Below are 22,492 nucleotides of genomic sequence, written 5' to 3' on the forward strand. Positions count from 1 at the left end.
CAGTAGCTGCCATTTTTTTCCACTTTATGATGATGACATTGAGACTTGGAGAAGATAGCCAACTTCATTATGCTTATGTAGTAAGTGGCAATATTTGTATATGAAGCCAGGATTCTCTTAACTCCAGTCTCTGTTCTTGCTACAGCATCTGCCAGCCAACATGAAGCAATGATAGGTCCCTAGGCCAGAGTAGAATCTCAGGAGGGCAGACATTTTTGTTGGTTCTCTTTACCACTGTATTCCTGGTGACTAAGAACCTGGCATAGATAGGGTGATCATTAAGAAAGGCCCTTGCCCTCAAGGAGCTTGCAGAGTAGTGCTGTGAAATGGACCAGTAAATTTATCATGTCGGTGTAGGTGTCACACACCATGGAGCAGAGTGCTGTGTGGGACAGAAGAGGGTGCATTGCAGGCAGCCTACAAGGAGCCACTGGGGGTATGCAGCGGTGCAGCATCATTTGGATTGGTCAGGCAGCATGCATCTCTTGAGTAGCAGCATGGGCAAGGACCGGTAGTGGCAGGTGTAGGGTAGCAAGCCTGATCAGGGGGCCATAATGAATGAGAAGGGGCTGAATTTAGAGTGGGATAGAGTGGAAGTGCTTGATACTGGGGTGTTAAAGATGGAGAATAAAGGAGAGGGAGGAGTCTGGAAGCACCTGCACATTCCAGGCTTGGGAAATTAGGTGGGTGGTGGTGGGCCAGGAGATGACCAGGTGGGAAGAGAAAAAATAATACTGTTTCAGACAGGGTGAGAACATGAACTTTGGAGTCAGAACATCAGCTCTAGATTCAAGCCCTGGTCTTATCTTTTATTTGTTTTTTGAGCTTAGGCAGAATACTTAACCTCATTGAGCCTTAGATTCCTGTAATATGGGAATATCAATTGTACCTACCTCATGGGGTTATTGTAAGGATGAAATGTAATCATGCACATAAAGCACTTTATGTTTGACATGTAAATGCTGGTTGTTAATTATTAATAACTAATTATGCATGTGGATAAAGTATAGCTAACTGTGGTGGGGAAGTGATACCTAATATTCTCATTTTAAAGAGTTGGAGCAAAGTGCTATAGGAGAAAATAAAGTGAGGAAGAAAAAAACTAATCAAACACCTATTATATTGCCAGGCCCTATGCTGGATGTTTTGCAAATTTTCCTTATTTAATCATCATACCCATCCCATTAGGGAGAATGGTGCATTCGTTAGAGCAGGCTGAATAGAATGTAGAATGACTCAAGATGTTTATTTTGGACTCACAGAAAGTGTGAGTATGTTGGAGAGAGTAAAGGTGGGGGTGTCTCTGCTGCACACAGTGACCCAGACTGAAGGAAACCCTGTCATTATCCACATAGGGTTTCTAAGCTCTGGACACTGACGTCCAGCCAGCAGAGGGCAGGAGTGTGAGCAGTGAGGTGGGACTCACGTCCTTGCTGCTAAGTCCAGCTGTTAGGATGTGGTCACACGGTCACATCTCACTGCATGGAGGCTGGGAAATGTCTCACCTGCACCCAGGTTTTGGTGAACAGCTGGCCACTCTTAAAAATGAATAAACTTCCTTAAAGTCACAGAGAGTATATATGGGACAGTAAGATTACGTTCAAGTTGGTCTTTTCAGGAAGTGTGGAAGAGTGGTTGGGGAGGTGTGGATTAAATGAAGTGCATTTAGAGCGATTAAATAATAAAGGTAATGGATTAAGCAATTAATGAAGGAGGAGTATTTGAAGTCAAGGTAGTTGACTTCAGCTCTTAGATGATGCAGGAGCTGGAGCTGGTGCTAGAAAGGCTTGGTGGGGAAGGTGGTTGTCATCGGAGAAATTAAGGATTTGGTATATTAGTGGTGTGGATGTGGATGGATAGCCACAGGCTTGATAGAGTTGCCTTGGATGGTAGTAAAATTGGAAAGGGGAGAATCTGAGATTCATTAGAGGGTAGCAGAGGGATACAGAGTTTATGGCCAGAAGGTCTGAACTTCAAAAAAGTCATTCATAGCATTCATATGTGTGGAATACCTCATTTTTAAGCTCTGCCATGCACTTTGCAGAATATTAGATTGATGGAGAGCTTTGAGCTCACATACCACTGGGAGGAGATAAAATGAGATGTCATGATGCGACTGACAGATATTGGCTCTTGTGATCGATACTTATGGATTACAAAGACCACAGGAGCCCAGGTGAACTCTGAAGTTGTTTGACATGTGGGATCATGCTGCTGGTGAAATCAGTCAGTCCGGTTCTCTTCAAACTCTTTTGAGTTGTTTTTGAGCATGGAGATAAATCAGCCTATCGACAAGTATTTATTGAGCACATACCATGTGCCTGAGTAATTGGAACACCAGTTCCTGGGATGGTAATGGGAAATAGGAACGAGGTATAACCCCAGCCTCAACCAGAGTCTAGTTGTGGAGGCACTAATGACGTCTTGAGGGAGACCACCATGCACAAAGTTCCTAAAGGCAGAGAAGACCTGGGTTTTCATCCCGCCGAGTTCTGTGAGCCCTGAACAAGTCCCCGGGCTCCCTGGCGTCTCATCCAACAAGGCTGCTTTGTTCTCATTATTCAGTAACTATTTGCTGTGTACCATCCGTTCAGGTCCACGGTGCCCAGAAAGGTAGGATACAGAGTCGCTGACCTCAAGAAGCAGAAGAAACAAGATTAATGCATGCAGGGAGAAAAGGCAGGCTTTTACAACTGTCAACAGGTATCAATTGAGAATCTCCATCGTAGAGGCTCTTTTCCCAGGGCCTCGGCAGTAGGCAGCCTGCCTATCTGCCTGCTCGCAACTCAGTTACAGTCCACTGCAGCCGCCGACGTCCTCCCTCCCCCGCCTCCCTCTCCCTTGTCATTCTTCCTCCCCTCCCTTTTATTCATTCAGAAAATATTTATTGAACACCTACAATTTATCACTGTGGAGAGACAACTATGACTGAGTTGACAAGGTCCCCGTCCCCATGGAGCATACCTTCTCCTTGGAGCAGTGGACTATGAACAAGTAAACAGATGAGATGGTCTCAGATCTTAACACATGCCATGAGTGAGCTAAGGCCAGCAGTGTGGTGGAGAGTGACTCGTCAGGGACACAACTGGGTGGGAAGTTCAGAGTCCTGAGGAGGGAGACGTGAACCATCCCTGTTTGTATAGGTGAGAATCTAAAGCGCAGAACTCGTCCAAGGTCAGCTTAGTTGTGGAGCTGGGTCTGCAGCTAGGTCCTCTGCTTCTACAGAGCCTTCTTCCACCGCATCAGTTGCCGCGCTGCCCTTTCTTCCTTCCTTGTTCCCTCCCTCCTTCAGCTTCTCCATCTGTCATAAGTGGATAATGATTTTGTCCTACCTTACCGTTGACCCCCTAGATAATATTGACCTGGCGGGGAAGTTGTAAGGCATAACTAATAAAAATGACAATGAAGCATTTGGCAGTGGACCGTGTGATACTGAATGCTAATGCCGGGAAGAGCCTGTGCGTGGGGAGAGGGCAGACTTATTAGGCAGCTGTTTAGCCAGCGTGATTCTTCTGCCCTCAGCTCCACTAGGCAGCTGAGTCCAGTTCCGGCAGCTCTGTCCTCTTGACTTTTGCTCTGTTGCCTTTTGGTTGTTCCCCTTGTGTAGATTTGGTGGACCTGCAACAACTCAAAAACACTTTTGTGCTGTGAATTGGGCTTGGCAGGTACAAGAATGGTGGGCCCCATACTAGGTGTCCAGCCATGAGAACCATGGGTCAGCCCCAAGGGCATTCTGGTCTAGAGAGAGGAGAGGGACAAGAGCGTGACCAGGTGTAGTGAGGAGTGATGAGGCCTGAGACAGACACCCCAACTCTGGGGGGCTGTGGGAGCTCCTTTGTTCAGGTATAAGGAAAAGAGGGAGGTGCATCAGGGAGCTTCTGGGAGCAGTGACACCAGGTGGAGTTCCAGAGATGGCCTGGTGCAGAGGTCCAGAGCTTGAACTCTGGAGCCCATCTGCCGGTTTTGGACAAGTTATTTCGTGTCTCTCTGTGGGTGCATCATGGGGTGGCAATACTGCCTACCTTGTAGGACAGTTTTGAGCATTAAATGAATTAATACATGCAAGGGCTTAGAAAGTATCTGATAAATAAGTACTTTGAATATCTTTAGGTGGAGATGTTGGCACCTGCAGAGGCCTGCAGAAGGAGTGCACTCTCAGAGGGGCTGAGTGGGGAGACAAGGCTGTGGGCGAGCACCAGGTTGTGATGAAACTTGCGTGCCTGGCAAAGGAGGAACTATAGGGATATTACCGGGCCTCCAGTGTATATATTTGATATGTATCCGTACATGTATCTATATATGTATGTCTCACATATATATACACACACATCTGTATACACATATAAAAGTATAATCATGTGTATACATATGTATACACATATGCATTTATATATATATACACCACTCACCCAGTGTCTTAGCTCTAGGAACAGATTGTGTTGGGTAAGATCAGGTTGAGGAGAATGTCTTGGGTGATAGAGGCACTTAAAAGAGGGTGACAGCCCATCACACTAGCTGTTCTGGGAGAACATCCTGGAATTTTAAATGATCCCATGGGAGTGGGATGGATATTAACTTTGAAGGTCGGATAGGCCTGACTTAGAATCTTGGCCCTAACATGTCTGTTGTCTATGTGTGTATCTGTCTATTTATCTATCTACCTACCTACCTGTCTGTCTACAAAAGTCTGAATATTTGTTTCCCCTCCAGAGTCATATGTTGAAGTCTAATCCCCAGTGTGATGGTATTAGGAGGTAGAGCCTTTGGGAAGTGATTAGGTCATGAGGGTAGAGCCTTCATGAACATGATTAGTGCTTTTATAAGATAGGCCCAAGAAAGCTCACTCACCCCTTCTACCTTGTGAAGACACAGTGCAAAGACAGCTGTCTGTGAACGAGGACGTGGGTCCTCACCAGACACTGAATCTGTTGGTGCTTTGATCTGGGACTTCCCAGCCTCCAGAACTGTGAGAAATAAATTTGTCTTGTTTATGAGCCACCTACCCAGTCTATGGTAGCAGCTCAAATAGACTAAGACTCTGTCTGTCTATCCATCCACCCAGAAGCCAGATTGCCTACTGAGGAGGAGGCCAGGCATGGAATCCATACCTTCCCTGACCTGCCCTGCTCATGGAGGGTGTTTGCTCCTCGTCTCTCCCCCACAGGCCACAGGGGGCACTCGCTGCATCTGTCCTTGAGTTCCATCACTTAGACCCTTTTTATTTGTGAAAATCACACAGGCATCTGAGCATCAGTCCACATCTTTGTGTGCTCTTTTAATGAGAAAATTGAATGCAAAAGAGGAAAAGTTTGGAGATAATTGGACTCAGGAGGCTTGTCTGTTTTTTGGAGGTGATGAGCAGTTGATAGTCTCATAAGAAGTGCTTATGAGGATCTACAAGTGGTTCAGCAACCGAATCCCTTACTTCCACAGCACCTCTCCCTGAGGTTTTCCTCCCACAGCAAACCCTCCCCGGTTCTCTGCACACATGTGAGGCTGAATGCTCGCAGGGCTATGCTTGGACGTCCACGTGGATGTGAACACACGTGTGCTTTCCTGCGATGGCCCATGAGGTTTCACTGAGAGGCAGAGGAGCTCAGATCCTTGCTACTACTCTCCTTTGAAACTTCCTTTTTTTGTGGCAGCCAGTCTCTTCTCTAAAAGTTGCAAGCCCAAGTGTATGAGTCCCTGGGCTGGGTTGACAGGCAGATGCCTGCACTTAGCACACAGTTAAATTCTCAAAGAATGGTCTTGGATGAAGAGACCATTTTCGTTGTAGAAGCCACTGTCAAAAGCCAATCACTCACCCACTTATCTTAAAACAGAGGAAGGCAACACAGTGCTTTTTCTCTCATGGCGGATTCTCCCGACATGAGGAAAGGAACATAATTGGAAAATGGGCAATATTCACAGAGCAATTACTGTGCCTGTTAATGAGGTTTACATGAAGGCTTCCACTGAATTAATGAAGAACAATGATTTTGGCATTCGTGTTGAACAGCTGGACAGCATGATAAGGGAGCAGACTGTGAAGGCCATTGGCTTAGACGAGGTGATGAGGACCGATGGAAATTCTAGCCTCTGCCAGCCCCTTCTTCAGTTCTCCTGGGGTCTCATGACTGTCCTGGGAGAAACTGACCATGCGAAGCTGCCAGACTGTGATTCCTCAACAAAGAGTGAGAAGGAAGAACCACTTTGGCAGCACTGTGGGCTTGCGTCTTCCTTGGGCTGTGCCTCAAAATGTAGCTGATGTCAAATCATCACATCTCCTCTTCTCGAGTGTTCTCATGAAGGGATTATGGTGACTCTGGGGAGTGTGTCTTAGGGAAAGCAGCACTCCCTTTTGAGTCTGAAGATCTGAGTCTAAATTATGGCCCTGTCATTTAGTATCTGTGTGTTCCTTGGACACATTGTTTAGCTGCAGGGAGCTGCAAGTTCCTCATCCGTAGACAGGGCAGTCATGCTTACATCCGTGAACTGCTGTGAGGATCAGGTGAAATAGTTTATACGAAATTATGTTATGCACATGTTGTATCAGTCAGAGTGCTCCAGAGAAAAAAATCGATAGGATGATATACATTTATATGTGGATATATTTAACATATACATAGAGGCTTTATTTTAAGGAATTGAGTCATGTGATTGTGGGGCTGAGAAGTCTGACATCTGTAGGTCAAGCTGTGAGACTGGAAACTCAGGCAGAAGTTAAGGCTGCAGTTTAGAGACAGAATTTCTTCTGCAGGAAGCCTCTGTTTTTACTTTTAAGACATTCACCTGGTTGGGTGAAGCCCACCAACGTTCTTTAGGATAGTCTTTAAAGTCAACTGATTGTAAATATTAACCACATCTACAAAATAATCTTACTGTAGCACCTAGACTAGTGTTTGATTAAATAGCTGGGGACTATAGTCTAGCCAAGTTGACACATAAAACTAACCATCACAGTCATTATCATTATTATTGATATGTCAAGAATCAACTAATATATTTGGCTCTGTTGGGGACTATTGAAAAAGCATCATTTGCTGGCCTGGTGTGCACCCTGTGTCTTCTTAGCTGTAGGGACCGATTGTGGTGGGTGAGAGCAGGTTGAGGAGAATGGCTTGAGTGAGTGATAGAGGCACTTAGAGCAGGTTGATGGTCCATCAGACTAGCCTTTCTCGGAGAGCATTTTGGAATTTCAAATGATCAAGTGAGAGTGAACATTACATCGTGGAAAGGATATTGAGGTCAGATTGACCTGACTTAGAGTCTTTGCTTCAACATGTCTTCCACCCTATTCCACATTGATGAAAGTAACCTAACCTCAGTGATGTTCTTTTTTATCTTTTTCTCTAAACTGAGAAAAATATTATTTATCTTTTAGGCTTGTTGCAAGAGTGTGTAGTATATCTGGCATGATTTAAACACTCAGTGAATAATTGTTTCCCTCTGTGTATATTCAGTGTTCACTGAGTTGGTATAATGTAACATTTGTTCTTACCTAGGGATTTCCTATAAATGGTTGGAGGTGGAAGTTGAGAGCATTGCAGAATACGACAGTTTGGGAAAGCTGGAAATATCATTAAGATGGAGAAAAGGATGGAGTAAAAGGCTACCGGGGCTTCCAGTGTTCACAGTGAAAATGCATTTCACGGTGAGATCTTTAATGCACAGAAAAAATGAAACGTCCTGAAGTAGATTTGTCATTGGGCTGAAAGCTGAGGTAGGACAAAAGCTGTGTGCTGTTTCCCAGAGGTTGTGTCCAGTGGGAATGTCCACACTTCACTGTTTGTGAAGGTGAGTGGTCACCATTGTCAGTCCTGTTTCATATATCTTGGGGTCTGTTGGGCAGCGGGTATCCCAAATGCTAGATGCATCTGTCTTCCACCAAGATGTGTGTGTGAGACACTGTTGGGACCCCTATGTTGTTTCTAGTCCCGGGATACTTGACTGTCAGAGATGACCAAAAGAATCTGTGCCATCCTGGTATATGTCCTACAAGCCCCTTAGGACCGGGTCTTGACATCCTTACCTGGGAAAGCTTGTGGCTTCTTAGAATGGCACTTCTTAATGCAGTAGATGTACTTAATAACACCGCTTAAACTAACACTGAATGAAGTCTTTTTATATGCCAGTTTGTAACACTGAATGGGAGAAACCGGAAAGCATGCAGAAGTGGTTGCATTAAATGTATGTCTATTTGTCTTTTTATTTCTCGTGCAGGCTGTGCATTCTCTGGAGGGCACATGGTTTTCTTTTCATCTCTGTGCTCATTGTCTAGCGTAGGGCCTGGCCTCTTGTCAGGACATAGTACATGTTTGCTGGAGAGTCAATAAACTGTGAGGAAACTTCTTGATCCATGTTATGCTGTTGGCCTAGACAGCTGTTGAAGCTTGATTGTGTGTATGGAATGAAAAATTTCACACAAAGGGGAACTCAATCATGGGCCAGAACCCCAAGGGGACCATCTCAGAGGGTCTGATAGATGGGCGAGACACCCGGCGAGGCCTGCACCATCTGTGCCTCCACCCTGGCTGATCAAAGCTGAATGTGTGATTGAGTGAGGTCTCACCAGTGACAACGCATCCTGGCTGGAAAGCGTACAGCAGGAGGTGCGGGTTTGAATCTCAGTTTTCCTTGGAGACTTGAATAGAGAGAAAAGGCATCGTGGTATGCAAAGAGAGAGCCATCACTTATGACCGCGTCTGGGGGAAGTGATGAATAGGAGAAGACAGTGCATGCCAAAAAGAGCCTTGTCCAAGATGATACCAAGTGACTGTCACAAATTATGGGCAGGTGAGATGCTACATCGGAACCATAAGAAGGCAGAGTAGACCAGGCACAATTCTCAGTACGTTTCAGAGTGTGGTTGGAGCTTAGCCTAGTCTTGACCTCATGGTCCAGTCCTTTGGGGCATATGCTCCTGGAACTTTAGATACTAAGTGCCATTGAGTGGGAAAAGAAATGAGATTTTTATGTTTCTATGTACATGTTGTTATTGGTTGTCTGCATTTGCCCAGTTGGGTTAAACCTATCAAAATAGTTTCTCCAAGTCTCTTTTAATGACATGGCCACTAGAGTACTTCAGAAAGTTCATGGAAAGATTTGTATTATCTTTTAATTCTATTTTTCCACTAACTTTCTGAAGTGCCTTTGCATGCACCTAAGGTTGACATCTCAGAATCATCCTTAGAAACTCTCTGTACAATTCCACTTTCCTTGTCCCTCTCTTACTTAGGTGCTAAGCCCCGTTAGTCCATTTCCTCCTGATGTCCACTGCTGGTTTTTTCATCTCCATTTGTCACGGTTCTGGGCCGAGCTCCCATCATCCCTGGCCTGAAGTATTGCCTTAGCTGACACCCTGGTCTCCTCCTTCCTGTGTCTCCTAAACCATCATTTTTATGCTGCCAGAGTGAGTTTTCTAAAGCTCAGAGCAGCTCATGGCAATCCCTGATCAAACCCCTTTGATTATCCCTCACTGCCTCTAGAAAAAGTCCAGAGAACTTAACCTGACATAATAAAGCTGTTCCCAGTCGGGCTCCAGCCTTCCTTCCTGGCCTTGAGCCCTGCCTCTATATAAACAAATTGTGATTTTACCAATCCCTAAATCCAACATGTTCTTCCATGTTTCCAAGATTTGGGAATTGTTTTTCTTCCTTGGAAAGCCTATTAACTTTTTCTACCTGTCAGGCTCCTACTTATCCTTCAAGACTCAGGTTTAGGCTGTTTGAATTGAATCACATGCAAATGATTACTACAGAGGTGCTGAGACTGGCAAACTTCTCAGGAGTGCGTGACTTTAGTTTAGTGGAAACTCTTTTCAGCTGGAGCTGTCAGTGCCCCACAAGGGAATCTAGCTCATTCATGTCTTTACTGGCTCTGCTAAATTGTGTTTTATTAGTGTGTGTGATTGTACTGATGCTCAGGCTACTGTGCTAATGACTGATAATTGACTTAATGAGCTATTTGTAAGAAATACCGTAATACCAGTAGGAATGAAACCAGACCCCACCACAGCTGGTGGCATAATAGCCCTTTGACTAACCTGAGGGAGGAAAAGCCTGCAGAACTCTTGAAGTCAACATAAGGAAGTGCTCGGAGTTACGCACTTTTCTTGAACACGCAATGTACCGGCTTCCACTTGCACATTACCGTGCATGCATGTATCAGTCAGAAGGCCAGGTAATGCTGCAGTAATGAATCTCGCTTGTGACAATTACGATTTTTTCCCCCATTCAGCATGTCCGTCACAGGTCACCTGTGCCTCTGCTCCATGGTGTCTTCACCCTGGGATCCAGGATATGAGGCAGCCTCTGGCAGGGATGGTCATCATGGCAGAGGGAAAAGGCACATGGAGGGCGAGGGCACTTAAAGCTTCCATCCAGTTACTTGTGCTCCTGCTTCATTGTCCAGAGGAAGGCACATGGCCGTGCCAGGGCAGAGGAGTTCTGTCTGGATGTGCTCAGAGCTGGAGAACTAAGAGTTGTGAACAGCTTGAGAACCTTCACACTGTGGTGTAGCTGTACATTGATATGCCTTATCTGGAGAGTCAGTCGGGAGATTTTCTTCGCCACATCTGAGGCTCAGAGTATTGTGCTGCAGAATTGTGGTGTGGCTTTACATTCCGCCAGTCTGTGGTTCAGCTCCTGCCCACCACTTAGCAGCCATGTGGTCTTTGTCAGCTTACTTCAACTCTCTCCACCCCACTTTCTTTATCTGCATCATGAGAGCAGCACTGCCTGTCTAATCCAGTGTCTATGGTATGCAGCCTGTTGTAGTTTAAATCTACTCTCCCGGATGATAACCAGGTGACTAGTGAGTGACGGAAATGTGACCCATGTGGCTGACGAACTGTACTTCACATTTTATTGACTCTTCATTAATTTACATTTAGAAACTGAAGCAGCGTAAGATATTTTTTCTTTAAAGAAAAGTTACAGTGTTGGAAGGACTCCATTTCACTTTAGTCATTGAAAATTTAGTGTCCAAATCGCGATGTACTGTAAGTGTAAAATATAGATCTGATTTTGAATATTTAGTATGAAAACAATATAAAATATCTCATGAGTTTATATTGATGACATGTTGAAATGATAATATTTTGATATCTTAGGCAAAATAAGATACATCATTGAAATTAGTTTTACCTGTTTGGTTTTACTTTTTTTTTATGTGGCTACTGAAAATTTAAAGTTAACACATGTCGTTAACATTATATTTCTACTGGGCAGGGCTGGGTTAGAGATACAGAAGGTGAGGCCTGTTCATTGGGATTTCAAACTGACTGTCCATCTGTCCAAACATCCAATCAATATATATTTGCTGACAACCTCCTCTGTGTCAGGTGCTGTGTTAAGCGCTTGAGAACTGGTGCTAGTCAAAACAGAGACCTTCTCTGAGCTCACTGCGTAGTGGGGGGATGGAGGCTAAACATGAAATTGCATATGTACATTAGGGTAAACTTCAGTGCCAGGTAGGACAGTGCAGGAGGTCAGGGAAGTGTACCACCCAGGACCTGATCTTTTTAATACATTGGGTGGGTGGGTGGGTGGGATAAGGGGAAGGATGTGCTCAGATTCAAAGTAAAGAGAAGGAGGAGACTGGATGAAGATAGGTCTGGGATTTGGAAAAAAGTGTTTAGGTGGAGTGAAGACCCTGTACCCAGGTTCTGAGGCTGATGGGGAAATAACCCTAATAGTCACTGTCTCCATCTAGTCCTTTTGAAGTTCAGAGTTTGTTTTCATGGGAGACTACGTAGAGTTTGGTTTCCTGAAAAATGTGTGAAACACTGGACCTTTTGCTGCATCCTCCAAGAAGTGTTACTACAATGCACGCTTCAGCGTATGGAATTGATCTGACATGTAGACTCATCCTCATGACAGAGGGTATGGGTCTTATTTGTATTTGTGATCCCAGAGTCTACAAAGTGCCTCATAGGTTGTGAACACATGATGAATATCGGTGGGTTGGCTTTATACATTACTAGAGAAGGCCCGTCATCCAGATTACCCCCATTGATTTATGCCAGGCACCTTTGGGGTGGGGAGATGCATATGTTTCCTTGGTAGCCACTCTCAGTACTCTGGCAAAGCTTCATCCTTCTTTTTCCAGACGAGATGGAGACACTTAGTAAAGGCCTGAACTCAACAAGAAGAAAACAATCCAATTAAAAAATGAGCAAAAGACCTTGACACCTTACTAAAAAGATGTACAGATGGCTGCTAAGCATATGAAAAGATGTTCCATATCATATGTCATCAGGGAAATGCAAACTAAAACAATAATGAGATACCACCACACACCTTTTAGAATGCCCGAAGTCCAGAACACTGACAACACCAAGTGCTGGTGAGGAGGTGGAGCAATAAAGAACTCGCCTTTGTCACTGGTGAGAACGCAACATGGTACAGGCACTTTGGAAGACAGTTCGGCAGTTTCTTACAAAAATAAACTCACTCTTATTGTAAGATCCAGAATCATGCAACTTGGTATTTACCCAAAGGAGTTGAAAACTTATGTCCACACAAAAACCTGCACATGGATGTTTATAGCAGGTTTATTCATAATTGCCAGAACTTGGAAGCAACCAAGATGTGCTTCAATAGATAAATGGATAAAGTGTAGTACAACCAGATGATGGAATATTACTCAGCACTGAAAAGAAAGGAACTGTTAAGACACGGAAGAAACTTAAATGCATATTAATAAGTGAAAGAAGCCAATCCGAAAAGGCTACATTCTGTATTCTAACTATGACATTCTGGAAAAGGCAAAGCTAGGGAGACAGTAGAAAGGTCAGTGGTTGCTGGGGATTAGGGAGGAGGAAGGGAGAGTACGTGGAGCACAGACAAGTTTTAGAGCAGTGAAACTACTCTGTGTGGTACTGTAATCATGCATACATGTCATACATTTGTCAAAACCAGTAGAACGTACATCAAGTGTGAACTCTAACGTGAACTATGGACTTTGGGTGATAATGGTGTGTCTAGGGTCACCAGTTGTAACAAATGTACCATTCTGGTGGGGGAAGCTTGGGAGCATGTTGTATGTGGGAACTCTGTGTCCTTTCTTTGTGATCCTAAAACCACTTTATAATATAAAGTCTATTAAAAAAAAAAAGATAAAGACCTGGTTATGAAAGCAAATGCTTATTGGACACTTACTACGTGCTGATTCCTATGCTAAGCACTTCATGTGAACTCATTTAATCCCAAACAGTCCTGTGAGGCAGATACCCTGAGCATCATCCTGATTTTGCACATAATGAAACTGAGCACAGAGAAGTTAAGAAATTTACCAGGGTAACACGGCCTGAATGAAAGTGGCAGAGCTGGGATTTAGATCCAGATAAGCTGTCTCCAGTGCTTTGCTCTTAATGACTTGCTCTAGGCTTACCTGCTGCACCAAACGACCTATGAAGCTATGTTTCTGGAAGTCACACCATTTGAAAGTACAAGGAAGAGGGTTTTAAGTCAGCTCCGAGTCTCATTGTCTGCCTCTGAGCAGCACAGCTGGCATCACTGAGAGCCTTCTAAGGCCTCAACACTGCTCTGAGTGCAGGATTCAAAGATAAATAGGCTCTCATCCCGTTTTTCAAGGAGCTTATAGTTGGGGAAATGTAATATTACAGGTAATTTCAATATAATAATATGGCCATGTTCCTGGAAAGTGTTCAAGGAGCTATTTGTCCTCTTCTCGTATGTGATTATGTGAAGAGGTGTTTCTCCTGAAGGTCTTGTAAGCACTGCATCTGGAAAATGTGTCAGGTTCATCTGTAAGGCTCTTGGCTGTCCTGGAGGCCAGGCTCTCAAAAGGCACCGTGATAACGTGTCTGTAGCTCGTTTTGCTGCAGGTCTGCTGCAGCAACCCCTGGTTTTGGTTTCAGTGTCTGATCTTCCCAACACCTCAAGAGCATCTTGCATGAATCCTCTTTTGTTTCTCTTTCCTTCTTCTTCCTTCTGTATGACATATGGCCCATTCACTCATTCATTCATTCTTTCATTTACTCATCCATCCACTCATTCATTTAACAAATACTTATTTTTGCCTATTTTTTATTTGGTCAGGGGCTATTCCTAGGCTCTGGAACTACAGTGATGAATGAAACAAAGACTGTTGTCATGAGCTTAAATTCTGTCAAGGGCCAGTGAAAGAAGTCAGACACAAAAAGTCATAGATTGTTTGATTTCATGTGTAAGTTATATCCAGGATAGGCAAATCCATAGAGACGGAACACAGACTGGTCATTATTAGGGGATGTGGGGGAGGAGGGATGGGCAGAAACTGCCTCATGTGTACAGCATTTTATTTTGGAGTGATGGAAGAGTTTTGAGATTAGATAGAGGTGGTGGTTGTACAACACTGAATGCACTAAATGCCACTGAATTGTTTAAAATAGTTCATTTTCTTTTGTGTTAAGTTCATCTTCATACATTTTTTTGAAGTTAAAAAATAATTATAGTGAGGGGTGATAGACATTAAACAAACAAGGTTGATAGTGACAGTGAAAGTTTTAAAAATGAAAGGAAGGGAAGAAGTATGAGCTATGAGGACATGTTGTCATTTTAGATGGGGATGTATAAGGAGACCTTTGAGAGAGGCCTGAAGGAGGTGAAGATGAAGGTGTCCAACGCAGAGGGTGCGGTGAGGAGAGAGGGTCTGGACGAGCAGGACCCTGTTCTAGGGTGAGTGAGGATCAGAGGAGACAGTGTCAGTGCCAGTCCCAAGATGGCTTTGTGCAAAGTAGAGAAATAGACCCCTGGGAGGCACAGCCTGTGAGCACAGAGCTTTAGAAGGGGAGCTGCCACTGATTTTAGCCCTCTCTGTCCGGTCACTTGTCCAGGGCACAGTGTGCATCTGTCCTGTGGTGACGCTGCTAAGACCTGAAGTCAGAAAAGGGAAATTGTGGGCAGGGGCTTTAGTCTGAATGAACAGTGCAGCCATTGGAGAGGTCCCAGCAGAGGAGAGATGCCCTGGTTTGCTTTTCAAAAATATCTCTTGGGCTATGATTTGAGAAGTGATTGAAAACAAGGGTGGAGGTAGGAAGACTGGTTAGGAAACTAAGAAAGTAACTTAGGCAGGAGATGCTGTGTCTTGGACCAGAGGTGTAGTGGCCAAAGTGATGGATTAACCAGAATCCAGATGTGTTTTCAAGGTAAATTCAACACGATTTGCTGACACTCTGGATATGGAAACTAAAAAGAAATCAATGGTGAATCTAGTGTCTTATTTGTGCAGCTAAAGGAAGAACGGTGGGTGAGGGGGACTTCCATTTATTCTGAGGAGATTGCAAAAGGAACTAACTTGGGAGAGGACATTAGGAGTTTGTTTTCAGTCTTATTGAATTAGTGATGCTTTTTAGAGCCTAGTGAATATATTGGGCTGGGTAATTGCATATAAGCCAGGCATTCTGGAGTAAGGCTAGGGTGGGAGATAGAGATTGGGGGTTGCCAGTGTTTAAATGGCATTTAAGGCCATGAGCCTGGCTTAGATCAACTAGGAAATGTGTGCAAGGAGAGGAGAGGAGACTGAATTTGGCTACGCTCTCTGCATGCTCTGGAATGCTCCAGGAACACTGGGGGCTAGGTTAGTCATTTTTAAAAATAGAGGATTTTTTTTTTTTTTTTTTTTTTTTTAAAAGCAAGGAGTTGCAGTCTTTCTCCCAGGGGAAAATATACATAGGTTACTCAAGGTACTCAAAACACCCAGCTACACAGCTGGCTGTCTGCAGAGTGTTCCATAGGAAGCGACACCTGGTGTATGCATGGCAAGTGGTTATTGTACTGAGCAGTGGTGAGCGGGGCTGTGGGTCTCTTGCAGCCCTCTTTCTCATATGTATACCTACAAATTATATGTTATGCAGAAGGTGCCAAATACATGTTTGTGGAATGAATGGATGAGTGGTCCTGGTCCCACGTGCCTGAAGAACCAGTTAGAAAGATGCAGTTTCATTTTTTTATTGTTGACTCATGGTTTCAACCAAAGAGGCTTATACAGACCTTGGTTATTAGGGATGAAGTCCATCTTCAGGGGTTGGAGATTCACCACATTTTAGATAGACAGAGGGCTCAGAAGGCAATTCCTAAAGGGAAGTCCAAAACTGCCACAAACAAAGGCAGCTTTATTGGAATCAGTGACTTCCCAAGAAGAATACTCTGGCCAAAATCCATTTGGGTGTATCCCCTGAGCAGAAGAGAGTGAATGTAGCAGGCCTGACTGCTACCCTTTGAAAGGCCTGCTTGCAAGGGTGGTCTTGGCTGGCGTCTGGGAGATTAGATTTTAGCAGAGTTCCCACCACTTCCAGAGTGGATAAGACTGGACTACTGTGCCTTAACTATTCCTGCAGACAATGTTGTTTATGCTGAACACCTGGTTTCCTTCTGTGAATTTACAGTTTGGGTGCATGTTAGGCAAAGGATGTGTGCCCAACCAGTCCCTAGTGAAAACCCTGGGCACGGAACCTCTCCTGGGCTTCCCTGGTAGACACAGTCACACACGTGTTGCCACAGCTCTCTGCTGGAGGAAATAAGTGCCTCCTGTGTGACTCCACTGGTAGAGGACTCTGGAAGTCTGGTTTCCTCCAGACGTTGCCCTGTGCACCTTCTTTCTTTGCTGATTTTGCTTCGTGTCCTTTTGCTGTATAGTAAGTCATAGCCAGGAGCACATCTGTAAGTCCTCTTAGTGAATCATCGAACCTGGGGCTGGTCTTCGGGACCTGTGACACCTCCCCTGCTTTTTTGGTTGTTTGCTTTTTTAAACCTTCAGTCATATCACCTTACAGACCAAAGAATTTCATTAGCATTTACTGGGTCCCAGCTATGTACAACACCCCTGTAAAACTTGCCACTCTTTATTTAGGCTAGTTTGCTTTTAGAAACTGAGTCACACCACCAAGTGCTTCCATGGGTAACTGGTTCCCAAAACATTGCTAGGTATAGGGCACTATGCAAGCCACAGAGATGACTGAGAACCTAGACCAATAAAATCTTAATTTGAGAGAGAAAGTGTAGATTGTGTGGAAACAGAGCCCCTAGAACTTAGGAAATGAAGTACTGCTTCCATGATGTAACAGTAGCTTTTATTAAGGAACAGGTTATGACTGCTGTCTTGGGGGCATTACAGAAGTGACTTTAAGGGATTGGTAGACTTTGGAGGCATGGAGAAAGAGCACTTTGCCCTTCCCTGGTATCTCTGCTCTTTTAGTTTTCATCATTCTGTCCATCGATCCACCCATCTTCCTATCCGTCTTATTATCCGTCTGTCTACCCACTTACCCATCCAGCATTGTCAGGCAGCTTGTCACGTTAATGAGCTTTGTTCTAGGTAGTGTTCTAGGGTCCCTGTGCCCCTGGGGCATGGCCTAGGGAGAGGGAGATAGACACGGGAACAAATATTTACTCCCAGGTAGAGAGTGACATGCACAAGTCTCTCTAGGGTCACATAGATGCACATGCCCAGTTCACCCTGTGACAAGTCTTGTCTCCCTACCATGTCTGAAGACATTATCCAAACAAGGGGACGAATGCAAGGGATGTCCTCTATTCCTGCCTTTATTGCCATTTAAGTAAAGGAGAGGGCAGAAAACCTCCTCCTGTGGAAGTTCCCCAAAGGTGAATTTAAAATACTCTTTTCATTTGGCTTTTAGATGACTCAGAGCCACCTCTCCTATACCTTCGGGGGCATAACCATTCCCAAAATCAAGTGGCAGTTACCTTCTTTCACTTACAGGTGGTAACCGAAGGAAGACACCCAAAAGGGAGTCATCTGGGACATTCAGCTGGGCCTAAGAACTCTTCTTTAAATGATAACGGGGCTAAAGCCCCTCCCTGGTGCCTTTCTTGCAGTTCTGAGCCATTTTCAACGGGAATAAGTGGTTATGGAGTCAGCAGTTGTGGGTTGAAGGAGCCAAATTATCACTTTTATTTTTGGCTTTGCCTGGGGTTAGAATTTCTTTTGTTTCTGATTTACCTTTTATTTGACAAACTTGGCGTGATTTCTATGTTCAGAGGATTTATTAGTCATCTCCCCACAACCAAAGCTTTCCTTTGCACATATGCTTGTTAACCCTTCGTTTTGTTTGTTTGTTTTTTAGAGTTAATTATCAGGCATTTTTTCTTAGGACTTTTATAAGGTAATCAGAGCAAAAGAAGATATTACTTTTCAAGAGCGAGTAAAAATATAGCAACAAACACTGTGTGTCAGGCACTGTTTTAAGTGTTTTATATTTAACTCTTTTAATTCTTACAATGGCCCATGTGGTAGGTACTATAATCATCTTCCCCATTTTATATATGAGGAAACTGAGTCATAGGGGGGCTAAGCAATTTGCCCAAGTACCTCTACTAATCTTGGAGTTTAAAAAATGCAGCACACCAAAAGCACAATTCATAAAACAAAACAAAACAAAATGGATAAACTGGACTTAAAGTTTAAAATGAGGCTTTGTGGAAAAATGTGTTGAAGCTGAAAAGATAAGCCACTGACTGGGAGAAAATTGTGTAAATCACATACTTAACAGAAGATTTGTATACAGAATTTATAAAAATCTCTCCAAACTCAACAGTAAGAAACCAAACCATCCAATTAGAAAACGGGCAAAAGACTTAAACAGACTCTGCACCAAACAATATACAAATGGCAGAAAAGCACATGAAAAGATGTTGTACAATATCAGGAAAATACAAGTTAAAACCATAATTGGCAACCACTACCCACCTATTAGAATGACTAAAATAAAAAATACTAGCAATACCAAATACTGGTGAAGATGCAGAGAAACTGTGTCTTTGGTGGGAATATAAAATGGTACAGCCATTCTGGAAATATGTGGCAATTTCTTAAAAATTTAAATATATATACATACTTTCCATATGATCCAGCAGTCACACATATGTACACAAATCTTTGTATGAGCTTTGTTTGTGATAGCTCAAAACTAGAGGCAACCCAGGTGTCCTTCAGCAGGTGAATAGTTAAACAAAATGTGGTCCATCATTACAACTGAATACTACTCTGTGAGGAAAAGGAGCAAACCTGGTGCTTGCAACAATTGAGGGATTTAGGACATCATGTTGAGTGTAAAAGAAGCCAAACTTAAAAGATTATATACTGTGTGATTACATTTATATAACATTCTCTAATTGACAGAATTACAGAGCACGGAATAGATCAGTGGTTGCCAGGGACTAGGGTTGGGGTATGAGAATAATGTGGTAGCACGAGGGACTTTCTTTGGGGTGATGGAGCAGTTCTTATCTTGATTGTGATGTTGGTTACACAAATTTGTACATGTGAAAAAATTTCATAGAGCTATACACAAAGACAAAAAATCTGAATGCAGGCAAAAACTAGTCAAATCTGAGTAAGGTCTGTAGTCTATTTAATCATACTGTGCTGATGTTAATTTTCTGGTTTTGATAATGACTATAGTTATGTAAGATGTCACTTGATGGAAACTGGGTGAAGGGTACACAGGAATTCTCTGTACTATTTTTGCAACTTTTCTTGAATCTGTAATTACTTCAAAACAAAAATAAAGTTTGAAAAAACAATGGAAGTAAATATTTTGCAGTTAGAGCATTTGATGTAATCCTTGCCTGCAAGAGGCTTACTATTTGATTGACGGGGGTTGGTGTACTTACATTAAACTTTTGAAATGGAATGAATGAGTCAAGGAATAACAAAAAGATTAGCTGCGTAGAGCCAGGTGTCTTAAAAATTGAAACAGATGGAAAGTGCATGGGGCAGCTAGGATATTCTGCCTCCTGACTTCCTGTCTACACACAGCCCACCACACGCACGTACTAGCACACTTGCTCTTGGCAAACTCTGGTCATATGTCAGTTCCCAGCTCCAGTATGACCTCATGTACGGAGAGATCTCTGTTTTCCTTTTCCGCAAACCAACACACCAAGTATTCCTTCTCCGTATCTCCAAACTCCCCGCTTTCAGTCACTCACTCTTGCTTTTGTTTACCAGAATGTTCTGTATCAATATGTTGACAAAGACAGGCATTCCTTTGTTAGATAGTTGTCTACTCATTTGTCTCCACTGCATGAATTATGCCTTTGTTTTCTCAGCAGCAGTGCCTAGCCACAGTGTTGCTCCAGAAATGCTTCTCGAATGAACAGAGAGTAGGCAGTGGTGTACCCTTCTCCAGAAGCTTAGTTCAGCTTCATGTGGCAGGCCTGTGTCCTACCCACGGGCTTGCAAGTGCTGCTCTGGTGTGGTATTCTACCACTGAGGACATCTCCAAGGTACCAGGCATATTGCTGGCCCTCTATCCTAGTATGGATCAAGTTGCTATCAGTAATTTCCTATAGAAAAAGAAAGCCCCAGGAATCTGGAGAATAGTACTGGCTAAAGGTATCCAAACCATCCACATAGCCCAGAAGCCAGAATTTACTCCTATAGATGACCAAGTTCCATAATGATGTTGATTTTAATTGAATGCAGTAGTGCTGGGTGGGAAATTGAAATTCCTGACCTTGAAGGTTCCTTCCAACTCAGATTTTCTGTGGCTCCACTGCTGTGAATATGAGCTCCTATGGAAAGCCCTCCTGGAGAATTCCTTCTGATGTTGGATTTCGAGTGGGTGGCATGGCCTTTGCATTTGCAAACTGCCTCATGGACCAAATGAAGCCGGCCAGGTGCCAGTTTTCCTGTGTGCATATTCCTCCAGTGTGCAAGGGAGCTTGGGGGGCAGGCAGCTGAATGATTACCTCATCCCCTTCAGCTTAGACCTTTGAAAACTGTGTCAAGGTCCTGTGTTCAGTCTTTGGAGCAGCAGGACCAGTGTGGAGAATTCCTGATGCAACAAAGCTGTGTGTGTCGATAAAGCATGGAGAAAAGGAAGGAGATTGTCACCCATCAAGCACTTCCAGTGGTTGCTCCTTTCCTCACTTCTCTCTCTCTCTTTTTTTTTTTTTTTTTTTTTAAAGATGACTGGTAAGGGGATCTTAACCCTTGACTTGGTGTTGTCAGCACCATGCTCACCCAATGAGCTAACCGGCCATCCCTATATGGGATCCGAACCCGCGGCCTTGGTGTTATCAGCATCTCATTCTCCCGAGTTAGCCACGGGCCAGCCCATCACTTCTCCCTTTCAAACTGTAGGAATACCCAAACGGATTCACTTATTCCTTTTCACTTACACTTTCTATTATGCAATATACATGTCCAGTTTTAGAGATAAATGCTGTGTGTGTAACATCTATACTCACACCATTTCAGAATTGTTAGGTACTTTAACATTTAGGTATTTTGATGTTTATTGCCTTATCTAATTCACGCAACACCCCTGCACGTTAGGATTATGATCTCCATACTACATACCCTGAATCACTCCCTGTGGCAAGGGGGCTTTGATTACCCTGATTGTGTAGGTTAATGAGAACCACCTATAAAATTTGAGGTGGTGGGACTCTTCCCCAGATTGCTGGGTAACCTGGGTCCTTTGGGGAACAGGAAAGAGGAGAATATGCCTATGGGGTAAGTAAGCAATGTCCAAAGGCCTCAAATGTCGCCTACAGCCAGGGAAAGGTAGAGCTGTGGGGGCTCGGTCCAAAGGTGGCTGGGAGCTGAGGAGGCAGGAGGCGCAGGCTGGCAAAGGTGCACGACCTGCCCGGAGGGGTCCTTTCTTCTTTCTGTCTCTCCTCTGCCTGCTTCTTCTGGGTTGACTTTTCACTCAGCCACCCACTGGTCCATCTACCCCCATCTGTTTCTGATACTCTTTGCAGGTTTTCACTGTCTTTAATGATCATCTTTGGAAATGCTTTTAAAAGAGCTCAAGTCTTACTATATCACCTTTAGGGTAAAAAATTTCCCTTCCTCTTCCACTTGTCTCTGTTTATTTGTGTTTCTCAGAATCTTCCACAGCAGGGGTTTTGCTCTTTTCTTCTTCCAGTTTCTTTTATTGTGTTCCTCTTTGGTATGATAATTTTACTTGGAAAATAAGGTTCTGGACTCCTCTCCTTTTTTGCTCGATTATTGTAAACAGTTATTTTGCTTTCTAAATAAGAGTTTTGGGTTATTGTGGATGTTCCTCTGTCCTTTCCTCTAGAGATTCGGGGCTAGAGGTGGCTCCAGAGATGTTGGTGTCTTTAGTTGCTTTGCCTGGTGTCTTCCCAGTCAGAACGGGGTGAGGCTGAGGCTAAGGCTGGTCAGGGGTCCGACCCTCCCCGCCCCCGCCCCTGCCCCAGGTTCTGCCTGCTTCCTCCCAGTCTGACATTCTGGATTCCTAGCTGTCCACTCTCCAGTCCTCACTGAAACCAACGCTTAGAAAAGCCTCCAACGTCATGTTAAATTAAGTTAGCTAACTTGGGTACATATGTTTATAAATGAATACCTGTGTAATATTTGAACACTTGCTATATTTTAATCATTATACATAGATTAAATTATTTAAGTCTCACAGAACCCCTATGAGGTACGTACAATCATTATCACATTTTACAGTTGAAACGGAGGCTTGGACATGTCAATTGACTTGCACAAAGTCATACAGCCTAGA

At 43.8% G+C, this 22,492-nt stretch overlaps 1 protein-coding gene across 6 annotated transcripts in view; it reads left to right on the forward strand.

Annotated features, from left to right (window-relative positions):
• LARGE1 (LARGE xylosyl- and glucuronyltransferase 1) overlaps positions 1–22,492 on the forward strand; it is a 538,741-nt gene that overhangs the window by 87,067 nt on the left and 429,182 nt on the right. For 2 of the 6 annotated variants that reach the window (XM_063074936.1, XM_063074934.1), the window contains exon 2: positions 7,488–7,636. The exons of 3 other annotated variants lie outside the window; for them this stretch is intronic. The gene's annotated coding sequence lies outside the window, so the exon portion shown is untranslated. Of the gene's footprint in view, positions 1–7,487; positions 7,637–7,694; positions 7,780–22,492 lie in introns of those variants that run through there. One more of the 6 variants, XM_063074935.1, reaches the window with a different exon arrangement.

The sequence above is a fragment of the Cynocephalus volans genome, chromosome 12 (genome assembly GCF_027409185.1).
Source record: "Cynocephalus volans isolate mCynVol1 chromosome 12, mCynVol1.pri, whole genome shotgun sequence".
Classification (NCBI taxonomy): domain Eukaryota; kingdom Metazoa; phylum Chordata; class Mammalia; order Dermoptera; family Cynocephalidae; genus Cynocephalus; species Cynocephalus volans.